Genomic DNA, 12330 nt, shown 5'->3' with positions numbered 1-12330 from the left:
TGTTAATGTCCTGGGGTTTTTTTAGGGCAAACTTAACATGAGTTTTCTTTACAGGCTGGTTGTTCTTGGCAGACTGAATAACTTGGTCAAAGAATGGATTTCAGAACTTGGTGAGAGCCAGGTAAGGTTTTTTGATAGGTTCTTATCAAAACAGCTGAAGCCTTTTTGTTTCTTTCAAAGGCGATACTACTAGGATTTATGCTAAAGTTCAACGTTTAACTTCCTTCTTAAGTATCAAGGAGATCTGTAGTAAAAGCCATTGAAATAATGTATAAAAGATCCTTTAGACGAAGACCTTCAAGTCCTTGGGGCACTGAATAAGTTTGCGAAGTGGCTCTGTCAGTTGACTTGTAGCGGTTAACAAAGCTGAAACAAGACATTGTGGGGGGAGACAGATGGTAACAGGGCAGTAAACTTGCCCCAGACAGCCTACAGCACTCAATCTAGTTTGAAATTATTACTCTAGACTTGCCTTTGGTATGGCTCTTAGATGGTGTTCATTTATGTGGGTCTGCTGCAGGGAAGACTGATAATAGGTCTTTGTTTAAACTGATGAAGCGACTGCTACAGTACTCACCTTTTTTGTTGTTGTTGTTGTTTGTGAGTTGCCAGCACTCCCTTCAGAAAAACAGAATCAGTCTATTAGACTAACAGCTCAGTATGGGAGGGAGAAGACATTGTTTATGGAGGCTGCTGTAGTCTTTCTAAGTAACTTCTATGCTAGTTAAACTTGCACGTAGGTCAACGTGTATCTTCTGTTCTCCAGAAAACTCTTTCTCTTCTACCCACAGAATCTTCCCCCTTCAGTAGTAGCAAATGTTGGTGGCAAAATATTTACGTTTGGTTCTTACAGGCTTGGAGTACACACTAAAGGTAAACTTTTGGTGTCTGGTCATAGTTGTAATGTTTGAAAGTGTCTTCCAACAGTAACAGAACAAATGGCATCTCTTTGCAGGTGCTGACATAGACGTGGCTTGTGTTGCTCCTAGACATGTAGAAAGATCGGATTTCTTTCAGTCGTTCTTTGAAAAACTGAAACGTCAGGAGGAAATAAAAAACCTAAGAGTAAGCAAGCTCTCTCCTTGATAGATTGTGCAACTCCGACAATAAGAATATTCCTGTTAAAGACTCCTATTGGTAGTGATTGTCTTACAAACCAAAATGAAAAAGGGCCTTGTTTCTGAGCCCCTTCTAAAATGCTGTCTACGCAGCATGAAAGCGTGGAAGTCAAGCTTTTGGTTCCCTTCCCCAGTGACTGTATGTCCGATCCGAATCTCTGTGGTTCACTTCTCCCCTACCCATGGTTTGGGAATGAGTGGGCTATAGTATCAAAAAGCAAGGTTGTGCCTAGGAGCCTTGCGTTCATCCTAGCTGTAGTAAGGGGCTTGGCAAGAAAGTAACTGCATGCAGGTAGAGGAAGGGGCAGCCTGAGAGCTAAGGGAGTTGAATGTGATGTGGAAAGGTTTCTGTCAGTACCTTTGCCATGGTGTTCCTTGGGTGTACTTTAGGACCTCGAATTCATTCTTCTCTGGTCCTGTTCTTCTCTGGCTACTCAGCCCGAGACTTTGTAGAAGAGATGCACAGTCAGCTTTGCATAAAGTCAATAGGAGCTGTGCTGTGAATGTACAAAACTGCCTTGTAAAATGACCCTCCGGTGCATATGCTGTGTACTTTGCATATAGAACCGAACTCCTGAGAAGTGTTTCTCTCAGGCTGGTCTTCCTTGTGCAGACATTTTGAAAGGCTTCACGTGCATAGCTAATGAGCCTTTGTTTAGGTGACCGAAGACAGGGTCAGTGGGCTGTGGCACAGTTCTGACGAGTGGGCTACAAAATTGAAAACTGTCCCATAAGGTAGCTGATAGCATCTCAGGCATGGTAGAAAATAAAAATACAGGAGGCTAGTGCGCGCTGCAAACGCGGACAGAATGTTCTCGATTTCTCTGGATGTTAACCAGGAGTAAGATAGCTACAGAAATCTCTTGCTTTTCTTCCTCACCACCAAGGTAAGTACCTTACAACCTCTGATACTGCTGGCTCATTGTGCACTGTTTGTTCATTACAATACGTGATCAGCCTCCGGATCTCTTGGCTAAATAACTTGTTAAAGCTAGTATTATACCGTCTTAGTGCTATACCGCTTGCAGCTTATGAACAATTCTTCTGGTTTGGAAGCAACTCAGTCTTTATACTGAGTAGTTAGCAGTGTAAATTCTGCATTTGATCGTAGTTCAGGAGAAACATTAAAGTAGCAAACCATGTTTTCTTACACAGTTATCCTCTCCTTTCCAGGCAGTTGAAGATGCATATGTACCAGTTGTCAAGTTTGAGTTTGATGGCGTTGAGGTAAGCATTTTTTGGTTTTTTTTTAAGTGAGTAAATTTTTTCTTGCTTTGGAATAGGATAACTTTTCCAGGGAGCTGTGACTGTGCTATTTTGGACCGCAAAGTATCCCAGGAGAAGACATTGCAGTAGAATGGGAGCTTATAGGAAAATAAGCCCCTAGGGAGCCTAGCAGGCATGGGAGCATCAGGGACATCTTTTTCTAGGCCTGTGCTGTAGACCAGGGTAGCCTGCTTGAATAGCATTTATCCCTAGGATCATGCAGAGTGGGAGCAGAGGCGGTGTCCTTGCTCAGTCTTCTTAGCTCTGCCAAGCTAGGTATCTACAGAGGGATGTGTACAGTGTAGTTCACTGTACGAATCGTGTGAGCAGACTAAATGTTTTGCTGCACATCCAAAATGAAGTGGTCATGGGACAAACAATCTGGAAAATGGAAAGTGAAAGTACTCATTTGACTCCCGCCTGGGTCTGTCAGCTGCAGGAATCCAGCTATCTTGAATACATCCTATACAATGAATCAAGACCTGCCTGCTGTAGTCCCTAAGCAAGTTACTGCTTGGTATCACTATCACAAAGAGATTTATTCAGTGACCTTTTTGTGGCCTTCATCTGGTACAGACTTTCACAGGATAATCTTCTTGCCTCAGACTGTACTAAAAAGCAGATACTTCAGGATCAAAAGGGCTTACTGCATAAAGGAAATGCTCTCTCCTTTGCTGAAGTATAGTTGAGGTGACTGAACTTAAGTCTTAATTCTGTGAATAATTTTAAGTTCCCTTTTAATTGAAACTCTAAGTCTAGAGTAATCTTTTCCAACTTAAAATGCCCTCTTCCTTTCCCTAGCTTAAAAAGAAAGGGGTGATGCAGTGAAGGCTTTGTGAATAAAATTGGGAACTTCTAGAAATTGTATTGAATCTTCTGGCAAATGAATCTCTTGGGAGATGTATCTATAGTCACATAATTCTAAATACAGATGTTAACCACTCTTTTTAGACTTGAGTAACTGTCCCCCACCAGTGTGCTCTTTGCAAACTGCGGGGCATTCTAACGGTTGGCACTTTTTCCCTCTTAAGATTGATCTCGTGTTTGCAAGACTGTCTGTGCCAATTGTTGCTGATAATCTTGATCTCAGAGACAACTCGTGTCTCAGAAGCCTGGATATAAGATGTATATGGAGCTTAAATGGTAAGCATATTTGCACATCTTTAACAAGAAAATGTTACTAAAGTTGGTATGGAATGCACGTTACACACCCCAAGTTTCTGTACAGGATGCAGAAACTGATCCCCTGTATACTTGAGATCTGAGGAGGTGGCGAGTGGGCTTAAATTCAGCTGTTTCAAGTTGTGTGTTTAGATAGACCTGTGTTTCATGTTTCTTCGATTGGGGGGGGTGTGGTGTTCCAGTTTGCTACAGAAACTGCTTCAGGTGAATAGGTAGAGCACTTGATAGAGAAGATTGTGTGGTAGTTCATTAAAAAAAAAAGGATATTTAAAATACCTGAAGCCGAAGTTGCTCACTGTTTAACACTGACTGGTTTAATTGTTCCTGGCTGTCGAAAGAAACCTAGCTTTCGGAATCCTGTCGAAGGGCCTTATTGACAATTGTTGGCTGTAGTCTAAAGTATGAAAAAGCTGTTGAGGGTACCAGTTACCTGAGGTGATACGGAATGTGTAACCTCTAATTTGTTATGTTATGTGCCTGTAAGGTTATGTGTAACCTCTGATTTTTAAGGTAATACAAAGCAAGTAATGCAAACTTGTTTTCATAGACTTGCAGGAGAAACTGTAAGCTATTGATCCAGTACAGCACAGAACTGACTCGTACCTGTTACCAGGAAGTGCTGTACTTCAACTGTTTTTTCTTACAGGCTGCAGAGTTACTGACGAAATCCTGCACCTAGTGCCAAATAAAGAGAACTTCCGGCTCACGCTCCGTGCAATTAAACTATGGGCAAAACGTGAGTAATGTGATTGTTTGTGATCTTTAAACTTTCCAGAGGCACCTCGTGCTGAAAAAACAATGGCACTAGAAGTCCTTCATCTTTGGATAGCTGTTTAAATATCAGGTTTTAGTTCAAAACCTGTGTTTTAGTTTAGATTCAAGGACTGTCTGTGGGGTAGATTCTGTGTGTTTTTTTAATGGGGGTGGAGCGGGGAGATGAGGGGAGTGCCTACAAGACAAGGTGCTGCATTGCTTACCAGGAACCTGACTAGAAAGGATAAAAAACGCCCAGTGAAGTATAAAAGCTTGATAGATAAGGAATAAGAAAATAGCGTTTGCGCATGTGACTAGAGCAAGTGCTAGAAGAATGGCAGAACCTTCTTCTCAAGGGAAGTTGGAGCGAAGCAGTAGCTGTAGCAGTGCAGGCAAATTTCAGAGTAGCGGTATTTTGGGAAGTGGTGTGGTAACGATTCTTTTTCGCATCGCTGTAAGGACCAACAGTTTTGGCCTCGTTGCACTGCAAAAATAACTGACTTGGAGGCTGAAGGGTGATAGGTATTCTATAGATTGTGAAGGTGGTGCTGTAAATTTGAAGGACTATACTTGGGCTTGGGAAGACTACAGGGCAACGACAATGTCTGCATTGTAGGACGTGGCATTTACTCCAACGTGCTGGGATTTCTTGGTGGGGTTTCCTGTGCTGTGCTAGTAGCGAGAACGTGTCAACTCTATCCAAACGCTTTGGCTTCTACTCTGGTGAACAAGTTCTTCTTGGTTTTTTTCAGAATGGTAAGAGCTATTGATGACTATTTTGATTTGCGTAAAGCAGTAACACTTTCTGAGGTGGTTCTTTATATAAGATTTAGACCAACACCATTCAGTCCTACCCTGAATTACATGGCAGAGTCAGTGCCTGGCTTTTCTTGTTTAGGGAGTGGCCAAGACCTGTATTGCTGAAACAACAGGAAGAGAGCAATCTTAACTTAGCAGTATGGGACCCCAGGGTATGTAGACATGGAATTTGGAAGCCTTGAACCTTTCTTCTAAGCTAAGCTGCTGGTGCTGAGCACAATTGTTTTAACATCACAGGTGAACCCATCAGACCGATACCACGTAATGCCTATCATCACCCCAGCCTATCCGCAGCAGAACTCTACATACAACGTATCTACATCAACGCGAGCGGTAATGGTGGAGGAGTTCAGACATGGTAAAGTTCTTTCCATGCTTATTAACTGCTTAAAAGGTGTCATTCTTGCAATATGAAACCACATTACCTGACTTGGTTATATTCCGTGCGGTGTTGTGCCCTTTTAGGCAGAAGAGTTCTCTGGGAAGTCTACCTGTTGCAGGCAACAAGGGAGCAGTTTTACAATGAACTGTTGTAGTAGGCGTGTATTGTGTCAAGGGAATTCCTGCTTTTTGATCTGTCAATTACTGTTCAAAACCTTTCTCTTGTACAGTTTCTATCACGCTCTGCTAGTCTTAAAAACAAAATGGTAGTAAGGTTTTCAACCTTAATTGTAGGTCTTGCAGTTACGAATGAGATTCTCCAAGGAAAATCAGACTGGTCAAAGCTCTTTGAACCACTGGACTTTTTTCAGAAATACAAGTATGTATGAAATCTGTTACCTGAACTTGAAATGATTGCCGTACTGGTTAGCATAGTGACTTTTAGCTTGCAGTCGAAATACAAGATGGCATTGATATGTTTGTTTTTCAGAAGCTGGAGGTAGTCATAGGAATTTTGGTAAGGATAAGTATAGGGAAGATAGAAAAACTGTTTGTGTTTTGCCACTGACACTGTTTTTATTAACAAAAATACCAGCTCTGATACTTAGAATGCAGCAGAACACGATTCTGAAGGATGTAATCAGTTTTTCTTCAGTTAATATTGTGCTGCCTGCAGGATATAATGTGTCTTGTCTGGAAGTCATTTTCTATACATTTAAGGCAGTTTTGGTTTCATTTGAAGGAATATCAAGTCCTGAGCTAGAATGTTACTTTTTCTTTTCTTCTAGACATTATATTGTGCTGACTGCTAGTGCCTCTACTAAAGAGCATCACTTAGAGTGGTAAGTCTTGCTTTGAGTGTGGGTTCAATACATCATTGACGCTCAATTCAGTGTTGCGCTTCATTTGGTTAATACAGTTCACAAAACTAAAGTATTTGACTGTGCAGCTCGGCATGGAATACAGTAGGGAGGTAAGTAGACAGTTCCTCAGCAAAATTAAAAGCTTTCTTGTGAAGGGCAGTTAGCGTAAGTTATCTTGCTGTTTAAGAAGTTAAGCTAAAGACCTAAGTCATGATGAGAAGGAACAAAGAGGGTTAGCGTGCGTATGCTCTGTGCCATCTGGAGAAGCAGACTCCTTAGGAGTCTAAGGAGACTACTTACCCAAGGCTACTTCAGTTAGGAAGATGTTCCTTGTTGCAGAGACTGAAGTAAATGGGGATTACTTGATGTCATCAGATGTGTAGTGGACACTGGAGAGCTTGATCTTTTACTGACTTATAGAGCAGTGGTCTCCAAACTTTTGTGCACTCCTGTGAGCAAAACAAAAAAAAAAAAAAGTAATTTTTGAACACATAGTTGCGGTCTATGTCTACTTCTTTACAAGTTACGTACACATTACTGAAGTTCTAATCTTTTCTTCCCGGACCCAGTGGATTGTCTTGTGCACCCCCTGGGGTACATCCCCCTCCGACACTTTGAAGACGACTGTTGTAGAGCCTTAGAAGGCTTGGTTTCATAGCTTTTTTACTGGATGCAATATTTGATTTAGGACTAGATTGCACTCAATGCTAAGTTGCTCTGGTAATGTAGTCCGCCTGTTCCAGAGCCTACTTTTCTCCAGTGAAGTGAAACAAGGCTGTTTAATCGGGGTGAAACCTGACCGTCTGCACAGAGTACCTGAATGCTGATAAATAGTGTTTACTACGTTTTAATCTAGTAGTGTGCTCAGGCATCTTGTGTTTAGTGCTGGAAATGATCATCTCGGCATGCTTGGTAGTGGATAGGTAAATTGCAGGAGTGCTGATCTACTTTGTGAAAGGTAATGTGAGAACCACTTCAACTGTGGTTAGAGAAAATGACTGCTGCTGACGTGGTATTTGTCACTGTCTCAAGGGAGACATGCCAGTAATAACTTGTTGAACCTGTGTGAATGGGGTGACTAACTGTGAGTCTTGAAATAAGGGGAAACGGTGAGGAATTAAGGTACTGTAATGTGTGTGGTGTTCTTTTTCTGAAGAAACGAGTGCTTTGCCTGCCTTGCTCAAGTAAGCAAGGAAAATAGCTGTGTGTACCAGACCCCTGTTCTGAGGGCACCTTGGTTATACTTCAGGGTTCGGCTTGTGGTCTAAGGCAAATGATTGAATTCTTGAGCTACCTCTGAAAGACACCTTATTTCCTGTTTAAAAACAGCTCTAGTAGGTAGTACCTCTTACCTGAACTTGTTAATGTGTTCACTTAAAAATCGTGTCAGCTACAGCTTGATGTCAGTCGCAGTTAGGTATACAACAAGGAGTTCTGGGCAGAGGGCTTAGAGCCAAATAGTTTTTAATGTGAGATGTTTTAAGTGGAGAAGGCTTATTGTATCTCACAATAAAGATGAGGAAAGTTCTGGCTGCAGTAAAAGCTGACGTTTTTGCAGTGACAGAAATGGCAGCAAACGGGGCTTAGTTTTGCATCTGGGAAAATGAAAAGCAGAAGACAAACTTGCTTCCGTTTGCTATAAGAACAAGTTTAGTTCACCAACTCTTGAATGGATTTGGGAATAGATGGCACATCTCTGTTGTTCATCAACATAAGATACTTGTGAAGAACGTACAGAGTTCTGACTGCTTTCAAGGGTATCAGTGTTTTAGGTAGAAGGGTAAAATGCCAGTACTTCATTTAAAAGAATAGCCTTGGTGGTCATGATACATTTCTTGGGTAAGTCTCTGATGAGACTGTGTTGACTGGATCGTTTGTTTATTAAAGGAACGATATTTTTCAGTTTGGCTGGAAGAGGGTAAACTCTTTTCACAGATCAGTCTGCAAGAAGAATAGCATCTTTACTCAGGTGTAATGGAAGAGTTGTGCTTGAGCCTTTTCTAAACGGTTGTTCTCCTTGATCTTTGGGGTAAAAAGGAGCTTTGCTGCACTTCAAAATGCAGCCAGAGGTGCTGGGAATCTGCTTCTTGTTGACATTTTCATCATAGGTTATATGTTGAAGTGTTGTGTCTGACCTGTTAAGAGTACAAGTTAAACTTACTTACTGCCTCTGTCTTTGGAAACTTTGAAGCTCCAATGTCCCTGAAAACATCTCCAACTCCAGTGTGTGTGATATAAATATCTAGTATCTGCTGAGCTGAATGAAACTTACTACTTACTTACTGACTGGTTAGCATTTTTGGTATTAGCATTGTATTATAAGAAGGCAGATAACTACTGTGCTGGATACAGTCAAAAACGAGTAAATGTCTCTTGTTCTTATCAGGATTGGCCTTGTGGAATCTAAAATTCGTGTGCTGGTTGGAAACTTGGAGAGGAATGAATTTATATCTATTGCACATGTAAAGCCACAGTCTTTCCCTGGCAGCCGAGAACTTTGTAAACAGTGAGTTTCATTACTTTTCTGAACTAGAGTTTGGCCCATGTATTGTACCTCGTTTATATTCCTTCACCTCAGCTTACCTGTGAGAGATGTTCAGTTACGTAGTTACTGTTTTGTAGGTACGAGGTCTGGCGGGCAAGGTTCTGAGCATGTAGGATCTTTTTAAAGAAGGGAGAACTTGAGGGAGGAGTTCTCGGAGAACTTGAGTATGGGCTGACTCCAATCTTTAGCTGCTGCGTACAACTAAACTGTTTTGCTTAATCCCTTCTTGAGAGTAGATACTAGCACCCGAATAACTGGCATCTGTGCATAAATGATAGATTTGTGACTCTGTCTTTTTAGGAGTGGATATGTGTCAATGTGGTTTCTTGGAATCGTGTTTAGGAAAGCGGAGAATGCAGAAAGTGTTAACGTTGATTTAACGTGTGTTATACAGTCATTCAAGGATACAGGTAAGCCTCTATTTTGCTCTAGTCTCGTAGGGTTTCAATTTTTAATTCTAGTGCAAGTTGCTTCACAAAGTGAATTGTGCTTCCTTCTGGTATTAGCTATTAGCTATTTCTGTAGAGCGTGACACGTAGAAGATTAGCCTTAGAAACATACTATTTTGACACTTTGGCAATGTAAGTCCACCTTGAAACAGAAGTGTGTACTACAGCCCTATGTACCATATCCCATATGTGAAATAACAGTTCTGCAGATCATAGTGAATGATCAGAAAGGAACTGCGATTCCTGAAGTGGACAGTCAGATGTGAAGCCAGGAGAGAGATGCCCGTTTACTGGGTGTAGCTACACTTGTCAAAAGCAGTTGTCAGTTACTGAACTTTGGAAGTGGGAATTAACTGTATCAGGCTCTAAAAGAAGTTGTGAATGCCTGCTGACAGTATTGTTTCCAAAATAACAGTTTCTGTACGATACCATCCCAGAACTTTGAAAGGCAGTGAGTGGTCACATTGTAATGACATGCAGTCTTGCACGTCAAGCTCCGTGTTCATCTTCTTTTATTCCTTTTGATAGATGCAGAAATAAAGTCATATCGCAAGCGTTGTTAGATAATGCTAAAATAAAGGGGCTTGGGGGTGAGCAGTCATTTGAAAGTACAGGTCTTTGGTTCCAAAGTCTGTTTACTTCTTCCCAAGCTGACTGCTCTTGTGCCTTTCAGAAGTGCACGTGTGCTGTGAGGCTTATGCCTTGCTATCGTAACGACAAACTAAGGAAATAGGGTTACTCTTCGGAAGTGACGAGTGTGTTTGGACAAAAAGTTCTAAGCAGTGGACTCCTTTAAACTCTTCATCAGTGCAAACAAACATTTCTCCATGGTACCAGCATGAGCTGTGTGTTGTGTTGCTCAGACAACATGAGTAAATGCAGTAAAAGCGGACCTTCTTTTTAGCTCATGCTTTGGGATATGAGACAAGCACAGAAAAAAGGCATCAAAACGCTTGTCTGAGTTTCAGGCCAGGTGGGGTGACTTCCTCAGACTTGCACTGTTACCCGAACCGATGCTTGTCCTGTACGTTACATCCAGTGGCACTGTGTTTGAATGTTGTGGCAAATGTAAATCATGTCAACAACTTTGACAAATACCCAATGCAAACATTCCCACTGAGCTACAACACTAAATTTCCTGTTAGTTTACAGCCAGGCTAACCACCTCAATGTGCTAAAGGAAGGTATGAAGATTGAGGCAGCTCATGTGAAGAGAAAGCACCTCCACCATTTTTTGCCTGCAGAAACCTTACCGAAAAGAAAGAAGGTATATTAAAAATTGGGCTCTTCTGGCAATATTTTTTTTTTCCTTTAATAATTACTTGAAGACTTCATTATTTTGATGTTGTTGTTTCAGCAAAGCATGCCAGGTACTAGTCAAAATGCTGGTGGGCTTCAGCGCAAAAGGACTTCTTCAGATGGAAGCTGTTTGGACAGTTCCAGAGACACGGGCTCCAGAACACCGGAAAATTCCTCTTCATCACATAAGATTGCTAAAGTGGACACCTCTCCAGCCGAGAGAGAAAGGTTAGCACCATAACCTTAAAGCTGTGAAGAAGCTGCTTTTTAATTGACTCGCGATGGGAATGAGGTCTGGGATTTCTTGGTTGAATCTGTGTTGTTCATAAGCACGTGGAGGGCTCTAATGGCTTCAGGAAGAAAGCTGTCATCTCCTTTGGGCACGTGGGGGGAGGCAGGTTAAAGAAATCCTTGAAAAAATGAATTTAATATCCATGAAGACATGTCGGAAGAAAGGAGAAGTGGATACCGGAGGAATTATTTGGTCTTGAATGTAGATCTCCTTGGGTTAGTGTGTAACTTGAAGCCGGAGTGTTTTCCATGTAGGTAATTTTGTTCTTTCTAACAAAAAGTATGGTTAATGCCAAGCAGTATGATGTTCTAACGAAGTGCTGATCTTGATCACAGCAACACTAGAGCTGCTGCTGCCTTGGTGCAGCAGTATGAGAACTCGGGCAGTAAAAGTGTGTGTCACTTCCTGGGAGGTCTGCTTGTTCATAAGCTACTTCAGCCCAGGAGGAATATGTAATCTTGAGAGTAATAGCCCAAGAGTACCAAATGTGTAATGCCTGCTGTGTTCAGACCATTTGGTACTGGAGGAGTGGCATTAAAACTAAAATAAAATGGGATGCCCGTATGGGTAGAGCAGATCCATTCATGGAAAGCAGTACAGAGTGCTGGAGGTACTAAGCTGGAAGACAGTGCAAGTACATAGAGACTGACTAAAGACAACGCTGAAGTTTAAATTTGCGGTCTGAAGTTCAGCGGTCAAAATGAAGATCTCGTGCTAGATTGCCTGGGAGTTTGTTGTTTGGTAGAGCTGTGACAATGAGCTAAGAAGACAGACATTTGTCTTGCATGGGCTTTCTGGAAAGGAAATGTATAGTATTTTACAAACGAGCTTTTTATAACTCTAGCATCTGACTCTTACAGAAATGCTGCGTACCAGAAATCTAACGGTGCTAACAAGAGAGAGAAGCTACCTCGTGTAGCTGAGCCATCAGTGTCTAAGGGACTCTCCATTCCTGTTACTGATTCAAGTATGTATTGACGTGGTGGGTGGAATGCAGTCTTTAATTTCACGGCTGAACTCTAGAAGCGCGGTGTCTCTTACAGAAGTGGAGGCTACAGTTGCAATAAGAACATTGGGACCTCCAGTTGGTAGCACCATTCCAGGACGTAACACAGTTTCTCAACCAGGAGGACGTTTTGTCCAAGGACAGCATGAATTAAGTGGGACTGGAATTACAGATCCTAAGAACAGTGCACCTAAACGACCTTATTCAGTGACCACTGAAGGACCTCATTCACCTCCATCAGAAGAACGCCCCAAAACACTAGCAGACGGAGAAAAGGTAAGGAAGGGGGGCTAGGCCAGGGAGGGTTTGAAGTAGAATTAATTCTTGATGTACAATGCATGACATAACCGAGAAGAA

At 41.8% G+C, this 12330-nt stretch overlaps 2 long non-coding RNA genes across 2 annotated transcripts; both read left to right on the top strand.

Annotated features, from left to right (window-relative positions):
* Positions 1-4252: 4252 nt before the first annotated feature.
* Positions 4253-5467, top strand: LOC126037336 (uncharacterized). Its single transcript, XR_007505624.1, has 4 exons — positions 4253-4302; positions 4936-5075; positions 5218-5290; positions 5376-5467. It is a non-coding gene; the product is annotated as an uncharacterized LOC126037336 (long non-coding RNA).
* A 3319-nt stretch (positions 5468-8786) lies between these two features.
* Positions 8787-10607, top strand: LOC126037338 (uncharacterized). The gene is made up of 3 exons (XR_007505626.1): positions 8787-8888; positions 9228-9337; positions 10522-10607. It is a non-coding gene; the product is annotated as an uncharacterized LOC126037338 (long non-coding RNA).
* Positions 10608-12330: the final 1723 nt, after the last annotated feature.

This window comes from Accipiter gentilis, unplaced genomic scaffold (genome assembly GCF_929443795.1).
Source record: "Accipiter gentilis unplaced genomic scaffold, bAccGen1.1, whole genome shotgun sequence".
NCBI lineage: Eukaryota > Metazoa > Chordata > Aves > Accipitriformes > Accipitridae > Astur > Astur gentilis.
The sequence above is the reverse complement of the archived record's forward strand: the minus strand, read 5'-3'. Positions and strand labels throughout refer to the sequence as shown.